This window comes from Pan troglodytes, chromosome 15, assembly GCF_028858775.2.
Source record: "Pan troglodytes isolate AG18354 chromosome 15, NHGRI_mPanTro3-v2.0_pri, whole genome shotgun sequence".
NCBI lineage: Eukaryota > Metazoa > Chordata > Mammalia > Primates > Hominidae > Pan > Pan troglodytes.
Window position 1 is genome coordinate 39,040,211 of NC_072413.2, and position 23,757 is coordinate 39,063,967.

The window sequence follows — 23,757 nt, forward strand, 5'->3', positions numbered from 1 at the left end:
GAAGAAGCCCTGTCTTCCAGTCTTTGTGGAAGAGTAGGAGGCTAACTTAAATAGGCACCTTACTCAAAGAAGTAAAATGACCTTCTGTAAAGAAGACATAAGGAATTTTAATTTTCCTTTGGGTAAATCCAAATAGCAAAAAGATGACCTACCATGGCCCACTCTAGCACTTAAATACTCTGCCCTTTGTTTCAATGAAATTCAGTTCAAATGTGTGTTCTTGTCTCTCTCCTTTGCTGCAAAAGTCTTAAAGTATTGTTTACATTTTTAACTTTGTCTGGTGCAATTTCTGCTTTGACAGTCACAAATAACTGTCTTTGATCCCCTTGGAAGCACACTTAACGGAAATAGCTGATTGGGTATGCTGAATCTTTCTTGTCACTGAATGTTGGAGAATACAGTGCCTAGAGAAAATGAAGTTTACTACGAAGGCTTCAGCAAGAGACTGGAGGACTTTCCACTCTAGACAGGTGGCTCACAGTAGGGAAGACTAATCTATTTTCTCTACTTGCAGGACTGCAGACATCAATGAAGATTCATCATAAAGACCTGAGTCCTGATGTATAAGTGAATACATGAATAATTAAACAAACAAAAGCTTTCTCGCAGGGCCCTGAAAAACAATAGAGAAAGATAATACAAGAAAATGTTGTACAAAATCTATAAAGTAGAGCTGCTATAAGAAGGCAGCTGACTACATGATTTCTCAAGAAAAAAACAGAATGAATAAATTGATGTTACATTTAAGGATCTAGCATTCAATGCTTTATTGCAGTTAATGATCTGAAATAGTGGAGTAGAATACTAACTGAAAGAATTTTGCTGAAATAAAAAGAAAATCTAGAAAAAGAAGACAAACATGAAGGAAATCTTAGGAATCTAATAGGAAAATATGGGAAACCTAACAAGTGTATAAGTGATGTAAATAAAAATAATATATGAAAAATGAATTAATCGAAAAAATATTTTTGGCCCGGCACAGTGGCTCACGCCTGTCATCTCAGCACTTTGAGAGGCTGAGGCGGGTGGATCATGAGGTCAAGAGATCGTGACCATCCTGGCCAACACGGGGAAACCCCGTCTCTAGTAAAAATACAAAAATTAGTTGGGCATGGGGGCTTGCGCCTGTAGTCCCAGCTACTCAGGAGGCTGAGTCAGGAGAATCGCTTGAACTCGGGAGGCGGAGGTTGTAGTGAGTCAAAATTGTACCACTGCAATTTGGCCTGGTGACAGAGAGAGACTCTGTCTCAAAAAAAAAAAAAGTATATATATACACACGTATATATATATATATATACACACACACACGTATATATATACACACACACGTATATATACATGTATATATGTATATATACGTGTGTATATATATATACATATATATGTGGGTATATATATGTGTATATATAAATATTTATATTTTTATATTACTGAAAGAAATATAAAATGTCACATGCTTTTGATATGACAATATGGTACTCAATAATATGTATATATACATATACATGTATATATGTATATACACATATACATGTATATATGTATATACATATATACATATATATGTATATACATATACATGTATATGTGTATATACATATATACATGTATATGTATAGATATATACATGTATATGTGTATATATGTATATATACATGTATGTATATTTATCTAAAGGATTATATATATACATATAAAGAAGAATTAATATATACATACACATATAAAGGATTTATATATGTGTGTGTGTATATATATTTATCTAAAGAAGGATTCATTCCTAAGTTTGAAAGTTTCATGTAGTTTTTGAAAATAAAAATAATTCCAAGGATAAAGAGAGAATATCACATTTTCTAAGTAAAAGAATAAGTTAAAAAGAAGGTAAAAGATATTAGATATCACTGCCTAATATATTGAAACCCTTGAAGCCTGAAGACTTTGGAATATTATCTACACACTATTGTGACAGAAATTTGAGGAGAGGAACATAATAATACTATACCTGGTAAAGACATATTTTCATGGTTAGTGTGGAAAATAGATATTTTTGATTATGCAAGACTGTGGAGAGTATATCCTAGGTTTACCAAAAGGAAATGTTCATGAAACAGTCACTGTCAACAAGAAGATATAGGAAATGAACCAAAAATACTTCAAAGTGAAAAAGATAAAAAGGGAGAAAAATAGTGTTAAATTGTAAAACTTTTTATATTACTGAAAAAAATGTAAAATGTCACATCCTTTTGATATGTCAATATAGTACTCAATAATTAAGTCTGAGTTTTTTCCTTTTAATATCAAGAACAAGGCAAGGATATTTTTTTCACCACTGGATGACTACAGTTTTTGTTTGAACTAGGTAGGGCTTGCTTCATTCACAAGGAAGACATTGGTGTTCCAGGAATACATACAACCAAGGAACACTATAGCAAGCTTTCTTACTCATGTTACTGACATAGGTAATCAGAAACAAAGAGAAAGAGAAGGGAACTTATAATTTCTTTTCTTATAATTCCTGCCTTACTCAACAATAAACCAAAGCCAGAGAGAACTAGTAGAATACATACACATCAGGAAGTAAAAAGAGTTGAGTTAGTTGGGTCAGTATTTCTGCTGTTCTGGTATGAAATATACACAGATGCATGTGTGAGTTACGCAGTATAAATTTATTCTAGAATAATTTTAATAATTTGACACATGGGATATATGATCTTATGTTTGCATTTGAAATTAGTTTTGCACAAAATAGAGGTAAAGAGTAATACTCATGTTAACAATTTAGCATTTTAATTGTTCTTTACTTAGAACAACATTATAGAGCAAACATAAATGACATTGGCAAATTGAAAGAGAAAATACAGTGGAAGGAATAAAGCTTTATATTTTGGTACAGTTAAATACACTTGGTTTCTGCTTTTATTTATATATATATATATTTTATTATACTTTAAGTACTAGGGTACATGTGCACAACGTGCAGGTTTGTTACATATGTATACTTGTGCCATGTTGGTGTGCTGCACCCATTAACTCGTCATTTACGTTAGGCATATCTCCTAATGCTATCTCTCCCCCTCCCCCCACCCCAGAACAGTCCCCAGTGTGTGATGTTCCCCTTCCTGTGTCCAAGTGTTCTCATTGTTCAATTCCCACCTATGAGTGAGAACATGCCGTGTTTGGTTTTTTGTCCTTGCGATAGTTTGCTGAGAATGATGGTTTCCAGCTTCATCCATGTTCCTACAAAGGAGATGAACTCATCATTTTTTCTGGCTGCATAGTATTCCATGGTGTATATGTGCCACATTTTCTTAATCCAGTCTATCATTGTTGGACATTTGGGTTAGTTCCAAGTCTTTGCTATTGTGAGTAGTGCCGCAATAAACATACGTGTGCATGTGTCTTTATAGCAGCATGATTTACATTCCTTTGGGTATATACGCAATAATGGGATGGCTGGGTGGTTTCTGCTTTTTGAACATAGATCACCTAACAAATTATGTAGCTGGCCCTGACCGCATACAGACTCAAGGGAAACCAAATCTGCATCTGAAATACAGATTGTAACTCCACTATGTTTAACAGAATGCTGTATGTGTAGTCTATATGATTGTGCTTAATTTCCTGTCCTATGGAAAATGTTCCTACCTGACTTTAACTTTCCTAAAGTGAACTAAAATGTGAAGGTTTCTTCTCAAATTTCAACCTCCCAGTGAATTAGATTGTTTTGAACAATATATATTTAGAATTACCAATGACAGTAAGTAAAATTCCTATAATGGATCACATAAAAAATCCCCCTGTAATAGCTGGTATGTTATCATTCCCATTATTACCTTATATTACATAGCACAGTGAATGTAAATATTGGGAGTTTATGTAGGTATATTTAATTTAATCACCAGCACATCAGACTAATTTTTGTACTTTTTTGTAGAGATGGAATTTTGCCGTGTTGCCCAGGCTGGTCTCCAACTCCTGGGCTCAAGCGATCTGCTCACATCAGCCTCCCAATGTGTTGGGATTATAGGCTGAGCCACTGCTCCCAGCCATGGATACCACTAATAACACAGAGTTTTCTCTAGCTGGTAACAGTAGAAGAAATCACAAAATTCAGAGAGAAAAAGTAGATGCACCCATCCTAATTTAAAAGAAGGAGAAGAGCAGGGGAGAAAAAATTGAGAGGCCCCTGGAAGCTGAGAGCAGCCCTTTGCTGATGAGGGCCATGAAATAAGGATTTTCAATCCATAAAAGCAGATAATTGGATTCTTCCAGTAAAATGAATGAGCTTAGAATCAGATTTTTTTAAAGCCTCCAGATGAGAATTTAGCCCAACTAAAACCTTGAATTTGGCATTGAGAGACCCTTCACAGAAAAGCCAAACCTCTGATCTATGGAAATAATAACCAATGCGTGCATTAGAAAATAATAATCAGGTGTGTTTTTAGGTCAATAAGTTTCTGGCAATTTGTTATGCAGCAAAGAAAACTAATACATTGATAATCATTCTTACTTGCAGAAAAAGCAATGTCACATGGCTTAATCAAGTAGATTTGTGTGTTATTCCTAAAATATGAAAATTGAGCAAGATAATAAAGTATTTCGGGTATTCTCTCAAGATATTGTTTATGCTTTCACTGCATTGGACTACTATGTTGCTCTTTTGACAGACTGTATGCATAGCCTGACTCTTACCTACTAATTAAAATTATTTCTAGATTTTCATGTGTCTTAGTCCAGTTTGTTTTGCTGTAATAGAATAGCATAGGCTGGGTTATTTATAGTGAGCATAACTTTATTTGGCTCACAGTTCTGAAGGCTGGGAAGCCCAAGACTGGGGCTGCATCTGTCCAGGGATTTCTTGATGAGTCATCCCCTGGCAGAAGGTGGAATTGGGAAGGGCAAGAAAGGGAAACAGAGAGAGAGAGAAACCAAACAGGAGCCAAGTTTGATCTTTTATAAGGAAGCTACTTAAGTAATAATGCCCCCACTTTTGTGGTAATGACATTAACCCATTCATGAGGGTGGAGCCCCTCATGGCCCAACCACCTCTTAAAGGTTTCAACTCTTATTACTGTTGCAATGGCAATTAAATTTCGACATGAGTTTGAGAAGGGAAAAACAATTCAAACCAGAGCATCATGTGCCAGACTTTTAACAATTTTAAAAAATATTAGATGGCAGGCTGGGCGCGGTGGCTCACGCCTGTAATCCCAGCACTTTGGGAGGCCGAGGCAGGCGGATCACGAGGCCAGGAGATGGAGACCATCCTGGCTAACACGGTGAAACCCTGTCTCTACTAAAAATACAAAAAAAATACCCGGGCCTGGTGGCAGGCGCCTGTAGTCTCAGCTACTTAGGAGGCTGAGGCAGGAGAATGATGTGAACCCGGGAGGCAGAGCTTGCAGTGAGCCGAGATCACGCCACTGCACTCCAGCCTGGGCAACAGAGCAAGACTCCATCTCAAAAAAAAAAAAAAAAATTAGATGGCAATAGTATTGCAGAATTTTTTTGATAATTTAAGAAAAATTTCTATAAGCAGTCAGGTAGGTACATTGTCGGTAATGTTTTTGCACAGCCTACTAATGCAACATGAGTCTTGTCTAGAAAAATAGAATAAAGCTGCTCATTTAAAACGAGATAGGAATGATGAAAGAGATATAAAAAGGTAAAGCTTCTTTTCTTTATTCAGTTTATTTATTACTTTCATCAGGATAGTCACTAAAACTATCTTTTGAGACTTACTAAAGGTAAAACTGAACATATGCTTTATAATGGTAGTTGGTTTTAACTGGATGAAAGACAAAGGAAAACCTGTTCTATTATTGAAAGGACTGAGTCCCATAGGTCCAGTATCCCAAGAAATATTTAGTAGCTCTTCCAAATTTATGCTTCATTGATTGGATACTCACTGTAAAAATATGTTTTTATGTATTAATATGTGCTCTGATAACTGCTATTTATATGTTTAATAATGTTTATTATCCTGTTGTTTCTGTAAGTGTAAACAAAATGAGTGGACAGAAATGTACAATGAAACAGGTGGTGAAAATAATGTTGATACAATGAAAGACTTTATATCCACAAGAACTAGACTTTTGAAGACAGAAAAATAAGACTACTATTTCTTATAGAAAATATTTGATTTTAAAATAAACAATAAAAATAAGGCACTTACACCAACTTTTTAACTTTGTCATTCTTTCTCAGCAATATGGCTGAATTATCAATATCAAATGTCATTCTGTTTTGCAGAAGGTATAGATGGAGACAACCCCTTTGAAATAAATAAGTTTCTTTTGTTTCTGTGGTAGCATGCGTTGATTATGTATTCTGCCTTTCAATGCTGTGAGGAATGTTTGATTGTCCAGTAAGTACAACATCTTTTGTGTCCAAAATGTAATTTTTGAATAAAGCTCACAAAAATTGTGCTTCTCCATAGCTGACAAGAAAGGAGACAGACTATTAAGTGTAGACTCTTTTCCCAAGTGGATTTCAATAAAATTTAATTTAATCATCCCCTGTAGATTTGCTCATTTATCTTGATGATCAGTATATTTGACACTTCTATTCTGGAATATCTTTTATGGTTCACTATATCTTAAAGCTTCACTCCAATTGGTAGGTAATCTATTTTGCCAAGGCAATGGATTATAAATAAAACAAATTGTGCTATATATACTTTGAAATAGTCTGAGTCTGGTTTCAGGACAAAGCAAAATAATTACATTCCTAAAGCCATAAAATATATATTTTAGATGCTCCCAATCACTATTGTTAATATAGTTTTTAGGTATTTAGTCATAGACATTTAATAAAATTCTAGGGCCAACATTAATGAGAAGAATCAAAAATAAATAAATAAAACAAGAGGAAATTGATTTTGTGGAGAGCATGGACACATTTGTTGTCCATAGGGAACTAACAATAACTTCCAGTGACATCAATTCAAGAAAAAAAAATAGCAGCAGGGAGTGAGAATGTCATCTGTCAACCCCGAAAATGATTTTGGTTAAAATAATGACAACAACAACAAAACTAAATATCAAATAGCATCAAAAATGGTATCACATATTCCATTTCTTCATCAGAAATAAAAAGAAAATATTTTTCTTACCTGAGCAATTTATTGATGAGAGGGCAGAGTAAGTTAAAAAATTGTTGCTATACATTTTTCATTAAGTTTTTAGATAAGACAAATGCACAAATAATTGTTGAATATCTAGCATCAAAAGAAGAAAACAGAGAACAGAAGTATAACATTTTATTTTCTTAATTTCCTATTTTAAAAGATTTCAGTTACCTTTATAGTATTAAAATGAGAATATATTAAATGCCATTGAATGGTGCATTTTTAAATGGTTAATGTAATGGTTAATATTAGGTATCAATTTGATTGGATTGGAGGATGCCTAGATAGCTGGTAAAGTATTGTTTCTGGGTGTGTCTGTGAGGGTGTTTCCAGAAGAGATTGACATTTGAGTCAGTGGACTGGGAGAGGAAGTCCCACCCTCAATGTGAGTAGGCACCATCTGATCTGCTGCCACAGGGCCAGAACAAGGCAGACAGAAGGAGGTGAGATAAGCTGGCTTGTTGAACCTTCTGGTTTTCTTCTTTCTTCAGTGCTGGATGCTTCCTTCCACTCCTCCCCTTGAACCTAAGATTCCAGGTTCTTCAGCCACTGGGCCCTTGGGCTTACACCAGTGGTTTGCCAGGGGCTTTTGGGGATTCAGCCACAGAATGAACTTCCCTGCTTTTGAGGCTTTTGGACTCTGATTGAGCCACTACCGGCTTCTTTCTCCCCCAGCTTGCAGACTACCTATCCTGGGACTTCACCTTGTGATCCTGTGAGCCAATTCTCTCTAATAAAGTCCCTTTCACATATGTATATATCCTATTAGTTATTTCCCTCTGGAGAACCCTGAACTAATACAGTTAAAATGGTGAATTTTATGTCATTTGTATTTTGACACAATACCAGAAAGTTAATTCACATACTCTGGATGAAAACACATTTTTCCCCAAGTTCAATAAGAAGCAACTTGTACAATTATAATTACAGGGCTATCTCAGGATCTAGGGCTGCACTAAGACGTTTCTGCCACTAGCAATATGTGGATATTAATCACTTAATATGTGGATACTGCCACTAAGCAACTGAATTTTAACTTTTATTTTAATAAATTTGATTTCAATTAAATTTAAATTTACAACATAAAGTAATTTTTATGGCACATAATTTTTATTAAACCACATACTATTGTTCTGGTAAGATCTCATTTTACTTTAACTTGCATTATGTGATATTGCTATACTGTGGTGTACCTGTTAGATGCATACTTTATTTACAGTAATAAACAGAAAAAGGATATTTAACCATTTTGTGCCTATTGATTGATTTAATTTGTATAATATTTTCTATATGCTGATGTAAAATTGGCATGTGATGATTTTAATATTTTATTCAGATGGCATGAATTACACTGATACCTATGAAAATTATCAATGATAATTAAATTGAAATAATCATAATTAATTACATTGTAACAATTACTTTTATACTTAATTAAAATTTATGTGTGAACATATTCATAAATTAAAACAAAGACATACTGCCAATGTTTAACTGAGCATAAATACAGAAGCTAGTATAAAGACTAGAACTTGCAAGTAAAATAAAACCTGAAAAAAGATACATCAAAAACTTTATAAAACGGCTATAGCAATGTGCTGTGACAGTACCCAACACAAAGGCTGTTGTGTAAAATGTTTTGAGATAATTATGTGTAGAACATTAGGACATATTTAATGCATTTCATAAGAAATTTCCTCCCAAAGTCAAACAAGCATTGATAAAATTAGTGAGCAAAAATTGGAAATAAATGGTTAATTAAAATGTTTGAATAATTTTAAAAGAATCTAAAATTGTAAATTAGATTGGCTACAATCTAATCATGGATTGTAATAATGGATTCCTGAATATAATAATGGATTCCTGAAGAGAAAAAGAAAAACAGTTTTAGATGAAGATACAGTAAGATTAATTATGAAAACTTTGTTTAAAAATTATGAATAAGAGTAATAAAAATATTTTACAAAATGTAAACAATTTTAATTTGAGCATGAAACATTTGTCTGTAGAACAGAAACCTTTCTAAAAATATTCAGTATAAACTAAGCCAAAATCCAAAGATTACTGTTTTCTGTAGCTTTAGATGAGTTTTATATTATGTTCTCCAATAATACTTTGTGTATCTTTTTTTGTGTTACTTTAATCAACCATGTAAATAATCAAATTCATGTCATGAATATTTTGGAATTATTTATATCTATCAATGAAGAATTTTAGTGAGATACGAGGACATTAGCTTTTATTTATTTTTTCTAACTTTAGGTTCAGGGGTACATGTGCAGCTTTGTTACACAGATAAACTTGTTTTATGAGGGTTTGTTGTACAGATTATTTCATGACCCAGGTGTTAAGTTTAGTATTCACTAGTTATTTTTCCTGATCCTCTCCCTCCTCCCACTCTCCACTTTCCAATAGGCCCTAGTGTGTGTTGTTCCCCTCTATGCATCTATGTGTTCGCATGATTTAGCTGCCACTTATAAGTGAGAACGTGTGGTATTTGGTTTTCTGTTCCTGTGTTAGTTTGCTAAGTATAATGGCTTCTAGCTCTATCCATGTCCCTGGAAAAGACATGACCTCATTATTTTTTATGGTTGGATGGTATTCCATGGTATATATGTACCACATTTTCTTTGCCCAGTCTATTACTTATGGGCATTTAGGTTGATTCCATGTCTTTGCTACTGTGAACAGTGTTGCAATGAACATAGGCATACATGTGTCTTCATAATGATTTACATTCCTTTGGGTAAATACCCAGTAATGGGATTGCTGAGTCAAATGGTATTTCTGTGTTTAGGTCTTTGAAGTATCACCACATACTCTTCCATATAATTATGGATAGTTCCATATAATGATAGTTAGTGGCATTAGGTCAAAAATCAGGGCTATTTGTAGTTTTAAAGTGAGAGAAAAGTAATTTATTTATTGATGTGTTCTACTGTATAATGCATAATACAATATTTGTGATGCTATAAAAATTATGCAGTTTAAAATGTGTCTCAAATTTATAAACAAATGCTATAAATTATTACCAATTTATGTCATTATTGATAGCAAAAGAAGACAATGACAATACTTTTTTGGCTTCTTTGTCAAAGCTCATTGGTTGAATTTTGTAAGAGTTTTATAAAGATTAACTATATTGTTACAGCTAATTTTAAATTTTCTTTTAATAAATTTTAGGAGATAGATATGAGGTGCACAACTTTATGAATGTAAGTAACGCCAGAGAATTGAATGGTTAAATGCTAAATTTTATGTTACATATATTTTACCATGGTAAAAAATTTTAAATACTCAAAATTGTCAAATAGTCAATAATCAAAGGTTGATTTTTATCATAAAATTAGTAGTTTTTGATAAATTATCAATACCAATAAAATATGGCACCGTGATTTATGTTTCTCACTGAGCTATGGCTGTATAGGAATAAAATAGATTTGAAATTCTAAGCAAAGGAAAATGTATTTGTATCCTATCCAAACAGGTACAACAATGCATGTTGAAACCAAAACCTTTATAATAAAATTTGATAATAAGAAATAAATATGCTGAGATTTTGAAAGAAAATTTGTAGACACTTGAAAGATATCATTAATATTAATAATTACAAAGAAGGTTGCAGTTATTTCTGTCAGATGACAGTATGCTATTGATACAATGATTTTATGGAGGGTTGAAGTTTGAAGGGATGCCCTCTTTGTCTTTACTCCAAGGATTTATATATCACTATTATTCTAAGACGCTATCTTTCTCATAATATCATGAACTGTCTTTGTGTTTGATACTTTCTGCATGTTGATAAATTTTGTTTTGGCCTCTTCTAAATACCAATATAAAAACATTTTTATTTATTGAAATTTTGGATATATAGTATAATTCCAAATTATTTTGTTTTTTTCTAAGTACTTTTCATTATGTATTTATTATTTAGATTCAGAGGGTACATGTGCAGGTTTGTTACATTATGTGATGCTGAGGTTTGGGCTTCAATTGAACCTATCATCCAAATAATGAACATAATGATGGCAGTGGCTGCAGCGAGGAGGTGTGACTGGGGCTGCACACTACTTGGAGCTGGTGGGAACCCCACCTTCCTTGGGGGGTCTATAGCCACCCAAACCGTGGTTGTGGGTCCGAGCCTCCTTGTGCTTTTAGGGGATCCAGGAACAGGCAGGATCTGCCCTCTGGGTGCAGCTGCAGTGAGACCTGGGCCTCCCACTCCACAAAGCAGGAAGAAGCTGGGGACAAGCGGGAGCCCTGCTTCGTCTGAGTTGGTGGGATCGGAGCTCCTAGGTGCAGCTGTGGGTGCCCTCCCAGGTGCAGGACCTGGGCATCTCTGCCGCCTTCATGCTTGGATGCCCCATGAAGGACCCCCTCATCCGTGTAGGCCCAGGGGTGTCTGCTCCAACTGCCTGCTCTGCTCCTGGCACCCACTCCTATCTCTTAGTGGGGTTGGGGCCAAGCCCTGGGCCCATGAATGTAAGCAGGAGGTGAACAGATTCCTATGCAGAAGGGGGCAGGGTTCCCAATAAGCCCCCACCCTCAGGCCAGAGAGGGCCTGAAGGCTGGGGGCTGGGCTGCAAGTCCTGTGGACTGGAGTGAGAACTCATGGTGCCTCTTCCACGCCCGCGCATGGCCGCCCATGGACCAATGGGTACACACTTTCCCCCATCTGAGGTCGATAAAAGCCCTGGGCTCAGCAAGAGCAGGGCAGAGGATGGCCACAGGACAAAGAGGAGCTACCTCTGCTGAGAGCTTCAGAGACCTGCAGAGATGTACATATGACTTGCCTGCAGAGAGGAGTCACCCTCTCCAAGGCCTCTTCTCTGCTGAGAGTTGAACACTCCATAGGAGGACCTGCCCAGAGAGTAGCTACCCACTGTGGGTCTCTGAGCTGTTCTAACACTAAATAAAACTCTTCATATTTTTCACTCTTCATTTGTCTGTCTTTGTACCTCATTTTTCCTGGATGCAGGATGAGAACTCAGCACAGGCACTGCAGCCACAGAGGTTTCCAGATAGAAAAATTGACACCCCTGAGATCCCATAACATTTTGGGGACTCATCTGGGATCTGCGGAAGGGTGAGTAAAAGCAGCTCTGCTTTCTGTCTTTTCTTTAGGAGTCTCTGAACTCCACAATAGTCAAGATGAAGGAAAAATACTGGGCCTCTGTCAGCCAGTAAAAGCGACTACTGTGGCCGGACTTAAGACACAGGACAGGCTTGCTGGGGAGAACACTGTCAATCCTCCATCACCCTCAGGTGTTGGAAATATTGGCTTTGTTCTAACCCAGTTTCCCGTCACAAAGGGAAGCTGTCACTTGGGACCAGAAGGAGGTCTTGGGGCAACCAAAGGTATCTGGCTGAGGCCACACATTTTTGTTATGCAAAGGCTGCTGGACTAACTTCAGTCCCCAACTGCCTGTTGGGTGTTGGCACTAGGATCTTTAGTCTTTCCTGTCGTTGTTTCCTTCACAACTGTCATGGTTCCTATCTCTTTTACATAAAATGTTAAATGTTAAGGGTGTTGTTGCAAACCAGAGATATTACGGTGTAGAATGAGCATTTGGCTTAGTCATCGAAAATATGAAATGGAAGGTCAAGAGTAGCACAGATGAAGCAAAGTGTGCTTTGGTATCTGCAGTAAATTTGTAAGAAAATGTTCTTGTCATTTCCAGTTTAGTGCGAAGCACCTTGAGGCACAAAAAAGCACTACCTCAGGAAGGAAGCTTTTCTGTAAACACGAAGGAAAATGGTCCAAGGTCCCTTATCAGCAGGCCTTCTTTGCCTTGCAGGGTAACCCAGACCTTCGCCAACATTGTCTGATTGATTCAACGTCCTAGTACCCATCTCAGGAGAGTCTTCAAGGGGCAATCCCAGGGAACTGAGGAAGAAAACCCCAAAGTTACATCCAGCAGGGAATCAACCCATTCTGGTCCTTCCTATCCAGGTTGTTTCTCAGCTTACCCCACCTTAAGAATCCTGGTTTTAGACAGGTTCCCCTCTCAACTGCCCCTATAACAGGTGCCTGGTGAACACGGCCCCATTAAGGTCCAGGTCCCATTTTCTCTTCAGGACTTAAGTGAAATTAAGGGGTATTTTGACTGGTTTTCAGATGGCCCTGATGAATATAAAAAGGCTTTCCAGAGCTCAACCCAAGTGTTTGAACTCTTTGTATCAAACCCTAACCAACACTGAAAAACAGGCCACTCCTGGCAAGTGGCAGAGCTTTACATCTTGTATAGGGCCAGGGAAGGGGAGGAGCCTTATCCAATTGGAAAAATAGGCAGTACTATTGGAGGACTCTAAAAGGGGCCCCAGTAATGAAAAGGGACAATGAAAGAAGTAACTCTTTCAGGTGCGCATATTGGAGGGCTTGTGAAGGACTGGGACTGGACCTCTCAATTGCACTGGGCTATCCGTGGTGGATCGTGGACTGGATGGGAGTCCCACTGCCTTCCTGAAACAGCTAAGAGGAGTCTTGGTAAAACACACCCCTCTATCTCCTGATTCAATAGAGTGACAGCTGGTCCTAGGAGATGAGTTTATTACTCAGGCAGCCCCTGATATTAGGAGGAAGCTGAAGTGGCAGAAACAGGTCATAGGACCAGATAGTGCTTTGAAGGACCTCCTGAAAGTGGCCACCATAGTCTTTTACAGTAAGGATCAGAAAGCCCAAGAGAGGAAAAGGAGCTCTAACTGATTGACTTAAAGAAAAAGGCTCTAATAGTCACCTTACAGGCTCACAAACCCCAGAGTTCCTAAGATGCACCTGTTGACTGCTGCAAACGTGGGCCATTGGAGGGCGGACTGTTCCCAAGACACAAGTTGGTGGGTCTAGGGCCGGTCTCCCTAATGGTGCAGCAGGACTGATGGGTCCTGTGGTTCCTTTCCCTGGCTTTGGTGATTCAGACTGCCATCACCATCTAGGAGCCCCAGGGATCAAGGGAAGGAGGATGGACCTCCTCCTGAAATTAAGTAGACCTGGACCTCTGTCTGTTTCTCTGTGTAGATATATATGTGTCATGTGTGTCATGTTTCTATACAAGAGCTCTGATTGGCTTAAAGAAAATAAGTGCTTAGATCAAATGTTTTGAAAGAAAAATAAAGCTGTAATGCCTTTTAATTCATGGTTATCACTCTAGTGGAACAGGAAGCATGGGAAAGCATGGACTTATAAAGCTCATAGTAGGCCATTGCCTCTGGAGGGAAAACATGAAGTGGCACTGGTGTCCACCTAAGGTCAGAGATGTCTGACACTCCAAGATTGAATCCCAAAGGGTGATGTGCTGGGGGATCCTATGGACCTCAACCTCTCTAAAGGGGATTCTGTGGCAGAGGTTCTGGGGTCTAGTACTAAACCCTCCTTAGAAATTTCACAGTTGCAATACTGTATGGCCCCAATATTGTATGGAATCTGAAGTTTACTGTTGAATGGCAAAGTGGAATGGCATTGAATGTATCCAGGCTTTTATGCTGCTGTTCTAAACACGGAGCCTGGTTAACATGTGATGTTCTTTTTGGTGCTGTTTGGCCCTACTGTTCTTTGGAGTCTGGGAAGGTGGGGCCTTAAATCAAATTGCCATGATTTAAAGCAATCTGTGAACCCAAAATTTTGGTTCACAGTCTTTATTGGATTATCTACTGGGGCAAACAAAGTAAAACCGGTGAGCTTGTATTGCTATCTCATGGCTTAGGATTCCAAGCTATTGAATCTTTGTGTGTGTGTATACATGTCCAGATGTGTTTATTTGTACACTTATTGTTATATGTTGTGTCTATCAAATTGGCTTATAAGTAAAGGGACACTCATAAATTAAGAAGTAATTGTCAGCATATGTTTTTGACTGAATTTATATTTGTCTACCATTATAACATGTAATAGAGACTACCGAAAATAGACTTACATACAAGATGTGTAAGGAAAGTAAAATGTGTCTTTAGTAAAATAATATAAGAAGGCCTGAGAATGTAAATTTCTGCCTAGTTCGCAGGGTTTAACGATTGTTTTAAATCAGATAAGATAAACCTAAAGGCTAAAACAAGTTATGGAAGGTTTATAAAAAATTAATTTTGTAAAAGGAATCCTGTGTGTGAAGATATTGACTAAATTTTAAAAAAAAATCATGTTTGGTTTTCCACAAACTGAACATTGGAATAAAAGCACAACAAGCATTTATTGAGGATTTCTCTGTAAGGTATTACTTAAAAAAATGGGGGTGGCATTAATAGACTAATGTAAGGGTGAAATTTGGCTCCCTCTTGAACAAAACTTTTGTGCAGTGAAAGATTTTTGTGTGCAAACTACCAAAAAATGAAGTGGAGGACAAGAGACAGGTTATTTGGAAAACTAGGTCTTCCCTCTTAATGAGTAAAGGTTTTTGCTTTTTAAAATAAATTTGAGCCATCATTGGCTAAATGAATATCTTATGATAACATGAAATTCTGTTAAGTGTTTTGAGCCTTTTCAGTCAAAATTGTCTTTCCTAACCCCTAAATTTGGATGCTACACAGGGTCCCTTGAGTGTTCAAAGGAGAAGTAAACAGGATTATTTGACATGTTTAGCTACACAGGATTGTTGAAATAAGGTAGTGTTTGATCTTCAGGTTATATTTTAGAGAAAAATGTTAATGTGTGTTCCAAAATTGACAGGGATTTCTAGAGTTCTGTTGTCTGAGTTTGTGTTATCAATCATAATTAAGGTTATTGTGTTAGGTTTTTGCATGTCACAGAGGTGACCAAATTTCTTTGTCAATTGTGTTTTTGACTGTGTCTACCCTAGGACATTTTGACATCCACAGACAAATGTTGTCTTGTTTTGAGCCCCTTCAAAGGATAGATTATAACCCTAAAGTGCAAGTTTCTGATAATTTTGAAGATTGTGAACAGGAGGTGACTGTGTGAACTGAACTATTGAAAGACTAATCTTTTTTGACTTTTTGCTTTTTGCATGGAACAATGCTGATCTTTATGTTTTGTTTTTTAGAATTGATAACATTTCTCTTTTGAGCTATTTTTAGCTTTTGACAAATCTAGGGTGAACCAACCAGTGATCTCTGACTGCAGCTCAGAAGAAACAGGGATGGGCCATCAAACTCCAAATAGTCATGCAAATCATGCTTCAGATGATGGCTCCCTTGTACTGGGGATCCTTAGACAGGCCTCTGAGAGAGAGACCTAACTGTCATTTTCCTGAAACAACACCCTTTGTTAGCAAGAAGCTGTTAAGAGCAGTCATTGTCCCTATGCTAACAGCAGTTAGGTGTACTGATCTCGGAGAGGGGTTGGAGCCAAGCCCTGAGGCAATGAATGGCAGTGGGAGGTGAACAGAGTCCTGTGCCCATGACCACCCATGGACCAGTCAGCACAGACTTCCTCCACTCTGAGGTCCATAAAAGCCCTAGACTCAGTCAGAGAAGGGCAGAGGATGGCCAGAGGACAAAGAGGGCAGAGTGATGATGGGATGGGACAACCAGCTGCAGAGAGGAGTACCCTCTCTGCTGATAGCTGGAGACATCAGCAACCGGCAGAAAGGAGCTACCTTTTTTGCTTAGAGCTTCAGAGACCTGCGGAGATGTCTGAATGACTTGCCTGTGGAGAGGAGCCTTCCACTCTAGGGCCTCCTCTCTGCTGACAGCTGAACACTCCATGGGATGACCTGCCAACAGAGTGGAGCTACCCACTGTGGATATCCTCTGAGCTGTTCTAACACTAAATAAAACTCTTCATATTCTTCACCCTTCATTTGTCTTTGTACTTCATTCTTCCTGGGTGCAAGAGAAGAACTCAGGCAAATGCACCATGGCCACAGAGGTTTCCAGCCAGAAAAATCCACACCCCTGATATCCTGTAAAAATAGCATTCAATGGTAGTTTTTCAATCCTTGGCCTCCTCCCTGCCTACCCCTTTTGAAGTCCCCATGGTCTATTATTCCCACTTTTTATCTGAGTGTGTCCAACATTTTCTTCTCATTTGTAAATGGGAATATATATTTGGTTTTCTGTTTCAGCATTAATTTACTTAGAATAACTACCTCCAGCTGCATCCATGTTGCTGCAAAGAATATTCTTTCTTTTTTATGACTGCATAATAATCCATGGTTTAAATGTAAAACATTTTCTTCATCTAATCCAGCATTAATAGGGATCTACATTGATTTCATGCCTTTGCTATTGTGAATAGTGCTGTCATAAACATGTGAGTACAGATGTCTTTTTTGTAGAACAATTTATTTTCCTTTGGGTATATATCCAGTAATGGGATTTCTGGGTCAAATGATAATTGTATTTTTAGTTCTTTGAGTAATCTTCTTACAGCTTTTCAGAGAGACTGAACTAATTTACAATGCCATCAACAAAGGGCAGGCATTCCTTTTTCTTAACAATCTTGACATCATCTGTTATTTTTTGACTTTTCTTTCTTTCTTTTTTTTTTTTTTGAGACAGGGTCTCATTCTGTCACCCAGACTGTCATGCAGCTGTGTGATCTTAGCTCACTGCAACCTCTGCCTCCCAGGCTCAAGTGATTCTCCTGCCTCAGCCTCCTGAATAGCTGAGATTACAGTTGCGTGCCACTACTCTCTGGCTAACTTTCTGTATTTTTAGGAGAAATGGGGTTTCACCATGTTGGCCAGGCTGGTCTTGTACTCCTGACCTCACAATATCCACCTGCCTCAGCCTCCCAAAGTGCTGGGATTATAGGTGTAAGCCATCATGCCTGGCCTTTTTGGCTTTTTAATAACAGTCATTCTGACTGGTGTGAGATGATATCTCCTTGTGGTTTTGATTTGTATTTCTCTGATGATTAGCGATGCTGAGTGTTTTTCATGTTTGTTTGAGAAGTGTCAATTCATGACCTTTCCCCACTTTAAAATGGGGTTATTTTAATCTTTCTTGTTGATTTGTTAAAGTTCCTCATAGTTTCTGGATATTAGGCCTTTGTCAGATGAATGGTTTGTTAATACTTTCTCTCATTCTGTAGGTTTCTCTCATTCTCTCATTCTGTCAAGCTTGCTGATAGTTTCTTTTGCTGTTCAGAAGCTCTTAAGTTTAATTAGATCCCAATTTTCAGTTTTTGTTTTTGTTGTGTTTCCTTTTAAGGACATAGTCAAAAATTCCTTGCCTAGGCCAACATCCAGAAGAGTATTTCCTACATTTTCTTCTGGAATATTTATAGTTTGAGGTTTTGCATTTAAGTTTGATGCATCTTGAGTTACTATTTACATGGTGATAGGTAGAAGTCCAATTCTTCTGCACATGGTTAGCCAGTCTCCCAGCACCATTTACTGAATAGGATGTCCTTTCCCCACTGTTCATTTTTGTCAACTTGGTCAAAAATCAGTGGGTTGCAGGTATGTGGCTTTACTTCTGGCTTCTCTATTATGTTGAATTGTTCTATATGTTTATTTTTGTATTAGTATCATGCTATTTTGGGTAACGTCGCCTTATAGTGTAGTTTAAAGTCATGTAATGCAACGCCTCTAGCTTTGGTCGTTTTGCTTAAGATAGCTTTGGCTATTTTGACTATTTTTTGGTTTCATATAAATTTTAGAACAGATTTTCTCTAATTGTGTGAAGAATAACTTTGATAATTTGAGAGGAATTGCATGGAATCTTTGGATTACTTTTGAGGCAGTATGAACATTGATTCTTCTAATCCATAAGCAGGGAATTTTTTTTCATTTGTGTCATCTATGATTTTTTTCAGCAATATTTTGTAGTATTCCTTGTAGAGATCTTTTACTTCCATGGTTAGATGTATTCCTAGGTATTTTATTATTTTTGTGTTTTTTTGTAAATAAGATTGTATTTTTAATTTGGTTCTTAGCTTGAACATTATTTATGTATAGAAATGCTATTGAGTTTTGTACATTGGTTTGGTATCCTGAAACTACTCAAATCATTTATCAGGTCTAGGAAACTTTTGGCAGAACCTTAGGTTTCCTAGGTAAATAATTATGTTTTCAGTGAAGAGAGATAATTTGACTTCCTCTTTTCGTATTTGAGTGCATTTTACTTGTTTCTTTTGCCTGACTGCTTTTGGCTAGGATTTCCATTTCTATGTTGAATAGAAATGATGAGAGTGCCATCCTTGTCTTGTTCCAGTTCTTAGGAAGAATGATCCCAATTTTTGTCCATTTGGTATGATATTGGCTGAGGGTTTTTCATAAATGGCTCTTATAATTTTGAAGTATGTTCCGTCAATGCTTAGTTTTTGTGGATTTTTATTATGAATGGATGTTGGATTTTATCAAATTCTTTTCCTGCATTTATTGAGATAATTATATGGTTTTTGTTTTTAATTCTGTTAATGTGGGAAAATGCATTCCTTTTATTATTATTTTTTTTTTTTGTATAAGTTAAACCATCCTTGCATCCAAGGAATAAAGCCCACTTGATTGTGGTCAGTTATTTTTTTGATGTGCTGCTGAATTTGGTTTGCCAGTATTTTGTTGAGAATTTCAGAATCTATGTTCAGCAGAGATATAGGTCTTTGGTTTTATTGTTGTTGTCTTTACAGGAATTTGGTATGAAGATAATACTTATTTCATAGAATGAGCACACCTGTAATCCCAGCACTTTGGGAGGCTGAGGCAGGTGGATCACAAGGTCAGGAGATCGAGACCATCCTGGCCAACACAGTGAAACCCCATCTTTACTAAAAAATACAAAAAATTAGCCGGGCGTGGTGGTGGGCACCTGTAGTCCCAGGTACTCAGCAGGCTGAGGCAGGAGAATGGCATGAACCCAGGAAGCGGAGCTTGCAGTGAGCGGAGATCATGCCACTGCACTCCAGCCTGGGTGACAGAGCGAGACTCCGTCTCAAAAAAAAAAAAAAAACAAGAATGAGTTAGGGAGAAATTGCTCCTCCTTGATATTTGGGAATAGTTTCAGTAAGATTGGTATTAGCTCCATTTTTTGTGTCTGGTAGAATTTTGCTCTGAGTCTATCTGGTCCAAGGCTTTTTTTGGTTAGTATAATTTTTATTGCTGATTTAATATTGTAACTCATTATTAATGTATTCAGAGGTTTAATTTCTTCCTTGTCCAATCTTCGGAGGTTGTTTGTTTTTCAGAATTTATCCATTTTCTTTAGATTTTCTACTTCGTGCACATAGAGATATCCCTTGTAGTCTCTAATGATTTTTTATATTTCTGTAGAGTCAGCTGTAATGTCACCTTTGTCATTTCTAATTGTGCTTGTTTGGAACTTATCTCTTTTTTTCTTTGTATTTATTTAGTGATGGGTCTCTGGATTTTGTATGTCTTTTTGAAAAGTAACTTTTGGTTTTGATCACCTATCTGTTGTTTCTTGGTCTCAATTGTGTTTAGTTCTGCTCTAATTTTAAATATTGACTTTCTTCTGCTAGGTTTTGGTTTCATTTGTTTTCATTTTGCTAGTTATTTTAGGTGCAATGTTAGGTTGCTATCAGAGAGCTTTCTACTTGATGTAGGCACTTAGTGCTATAAACTTTTCTCTTAACACTGCTTTTGCTGCATCCCAGAGGTTTTGATACATTGTGTCATCATTTTCATTTGTCTCAAAGAACTTTTTTTATTTCTGCCTTAATTTTCTTCAGGAGCAAGCTGCTTTGTTTTCATGTATTTGTGTGATTTTGAGCTTCTCTTGGTATTGGGTTCTATTTTTATTCCATTGTGGTCTGAGAAAATACTTGGTGTGATTTCATGTTTTTCTAATTTGTTGAGACTTGCTTTATGACTGAGCATGTTCTGTGTGGATATGAGAAGAATACATACTCTGTAGTTGTTGGGTGAAGTATTCTGTATATGTCTGGTAGATCCAACTGTCCATGAGTAGAGTTTACATTTAGCATTTCTTTGTTAGTTTTTTGCCTCAGTGATCTGGCTAATGCTGTTAAAGAGGTGTCGAAGTCTTCCACTATTATTGTATGCCTTTCTAAGTCTTTCTTAGGTATAGTAGTAACTTATTTACAAATCTAGGTGCTTCACTGGTGCTATTTATTAAGTATACTTAAATTGACTTGTTGAATTGAATCCTTTTTCATTAAGTAATTCATTTCCTTGTCCTTTTCTATTGTTGTTAATTTAAGGTCTCTTTTATCTGATACAAGAATAGCATTCCCCATTCTGTATGACAGAACTTTCTCTATCCCTTATCTTTGGGCCTATGGATGTAATTACATGTGAGATGGCTCTCTTGAAGACAGATGGTTGGATCTTTTTGTATAAATCCAATATGCCACTCTTTGTCTTTTAAGTGAAGCATTTAGACCATTTACATTCTAGGTTAATATTGATATGTGATGTTTTGTTAATTTCATGGTGTTTAGATTGTTTCTTTCTAGTTTTGATTGTGTAATTTTCTTTATGTGGTTTGTAGGCTGTGTACTCACTTGTGTTTTTATGATAGTGAGGACTAAACTCTGATTTTTATCTAGCTCAAATTCTTACCTGAGGTGTCTGGGGAGTCATGCCATACAAATCATAGATTCTCATTAGATGGGTTTTATTTAACCCTATATAGTGTGATTTATTTTCCAACCTGACTCTGGCATAACATTATGAGACAAGGAAGAAAATAAAAATATTTTACCCCAAAACATGTTTCTTTGCCATATTTTGAAATGGGCCTGCAAAGATATTCTTTGTGGGGGAAAATTTGCATCTGTAAATAACCTCTGTTAATATAGCTAGATATTTGCTTCCAGACCTTCCCAATCCTAAAGAGATTAACTAAGATCTGAAAGGGAAACACTTGTTATCTATTGTCTCTAAGGGCAGCCACTATAAGACTTCAAAAGAACTTTGGTCTCCACAATCTTATCTTAACCTGAACCTTCCCTTTCTATCAATCCCAGGTCTTCAGACAAACTCAACCAATTGTCAACCAGAAAATGTTTAAATTCACCTATATCCTGGAAGCCCCCCACTTTGAGTTGTCCTGCCTTTCTGGACCAAACCAATGTATTTTTTAAATGTATTTCATTGATGTCTCATGCCTCTCTAAAATGTATAAAACCAAGCTGCACCTCAATCACCTTGGGCATATATTCTCAGGACCTCCTGAGGACTGTATCATGAGCTGTGGTCTCTCATATTTGACTCAGAATAAATATCTTCAAATATTTTACAGAGCTTGACTCTTTTCATTGGCAATAAATGGTGCCCCAACATGGGGTCTCAAAGAAGACTCAGGAGCCCCAAGCAGTTGTCCGAAATCAGAGCTAAGGTACCAGCCAGGGCCAATTGAAGACTCACCAAGTTCAAGCTTCCCTTTGGTGGAACTGGTAAGTCCTCCTGAGCCCTGTACCTCCCATTTTGGTTGATGGTCCTCGATTTATTCTGAGCTGGTTTTTCTCCTAGGAATTTGTTGTTTAAGGATTGTAATTTGAGTTTGTATATGCATTTCTAAAAGGTCTTCCCTATTGCTTTTTCTCTCAGACATAATCTCAATTTGGATTATCTGCATAAGGAACTGAACTTTGATTATTTACCTAGGCCACAGCTCAGTTCCTCCTTTAAAAAAAAAAGTGTGGGGAAGAAATAATCTAAGAATAAGAAAAAAACAAGGAGAAAGAGCCCCCCTTTGGGCACTCTGTAGGTTTTATGGCACTTCTACTTCTTGCCAGAGTTTATGTAAAATGGTAATAATATGGTCTTTGTGCACATTTTTCATTAAGGAAAAAGAGACCTAAGGTTGACCTGCAAACTATAGAACTTTTAAGTTTTCTTTCTCTATTTTCTTTTCTGCCTGCTTTAAATCTGCTGTGAGTTTTCTACTAGGGGAAACAAAACAAAACAAAACAAAACCACAACAACACTGTTTGGATCTAACAGGTTTTGTTTTGTTTTTTCAACTTGGTAAATTTATATTCATCTCATGGCCATAGTACTAAAGTAAAGTTATAGGATCTTTTTGTGTGTATGTTTATGTATGTATATATGTATGTGTATATTTAAAGGCCTTTTTAAATTGTATAATTTTACATTTAATTGGCAGTTAAATTTGTTTTAATTTCCCTCTAGCACACCAAACTTTTTCTCCCCATACCTTATGATGTAAATTTTGTTACTTGATCTTAATCTGAGTTGTTTCATTTAATATGCAAATTTAGGGCTATTTAGCTGACTACTTCCTAGGGTGATGCAACATGTTATCAAGAATTTGAAAGTTCATCAATGTAATGGACTAGCTGAAGGCAAATTGCTTCTGGTGAGCCTTATGGACAGGAATGTAGAAAAAGGCATTTGTCAAATCAGTGGCTGTATATCAGGTACCAGGAGATGTGCTAATTTGTTCAATCAATGAAACCACATCTGGTAATGCAGCTGCAATTGGAGTCACCACATGGTTAAGTTTATGATAATCCACTGTCATTCTCCAAGATTCATCTCTCTTTTGCACAGACCAAAGAGGAGAGTTGAATAGGGATGTTGGGAATCATCACCCCTGCATCTTTCAAGCCCTTGATGGTGGCACTAATCTCTGTGATCCATCCAGGGATGCAATATTGTTTATGATTTACTATTTTTCTAGGTAGAGGCAGCTCTAATGGCTTCCATTTGGTCTTTCCCATCATAATAGCCCTCACCCTACCAGTTAGGGAGCCAGTGTGGGGATTCTGCCAGCTGCTAAGTATGTCT

At 36.8% G+C, this 23,757-nt stretch overlaps 1 long non-coding RNA gene across 7 annotated transcripts in view; it reads left to right on the top strand.

Annotated features, from left to right (window-relative positions):
* The window catches only part of LOC134808289 (uncharacterized), a 291,140-nt gene that overhangs the window by 230,878 nt on the left and 36,505 nt on the right, over positions 1-23,757 (top strand). For 6 of the 7 annotated variants that reach the window (XR_010150924.1, XR_010150921.1, XR_010150920.1 and 3 more), the window contains 2 exons: positions 12,108-12,215; positions 22,247-22,400. This is a non-coding gene — a long non-coding RNA (uncharacterized LOC134808289). Of the gene's footprint in view, positions 1-12,107; positions 12,216-22,246; positions 22,401-23,757 lie in introns of those variants that run through there. The other variant, XR_010150922.1, reaches the window with a different exon arrangement.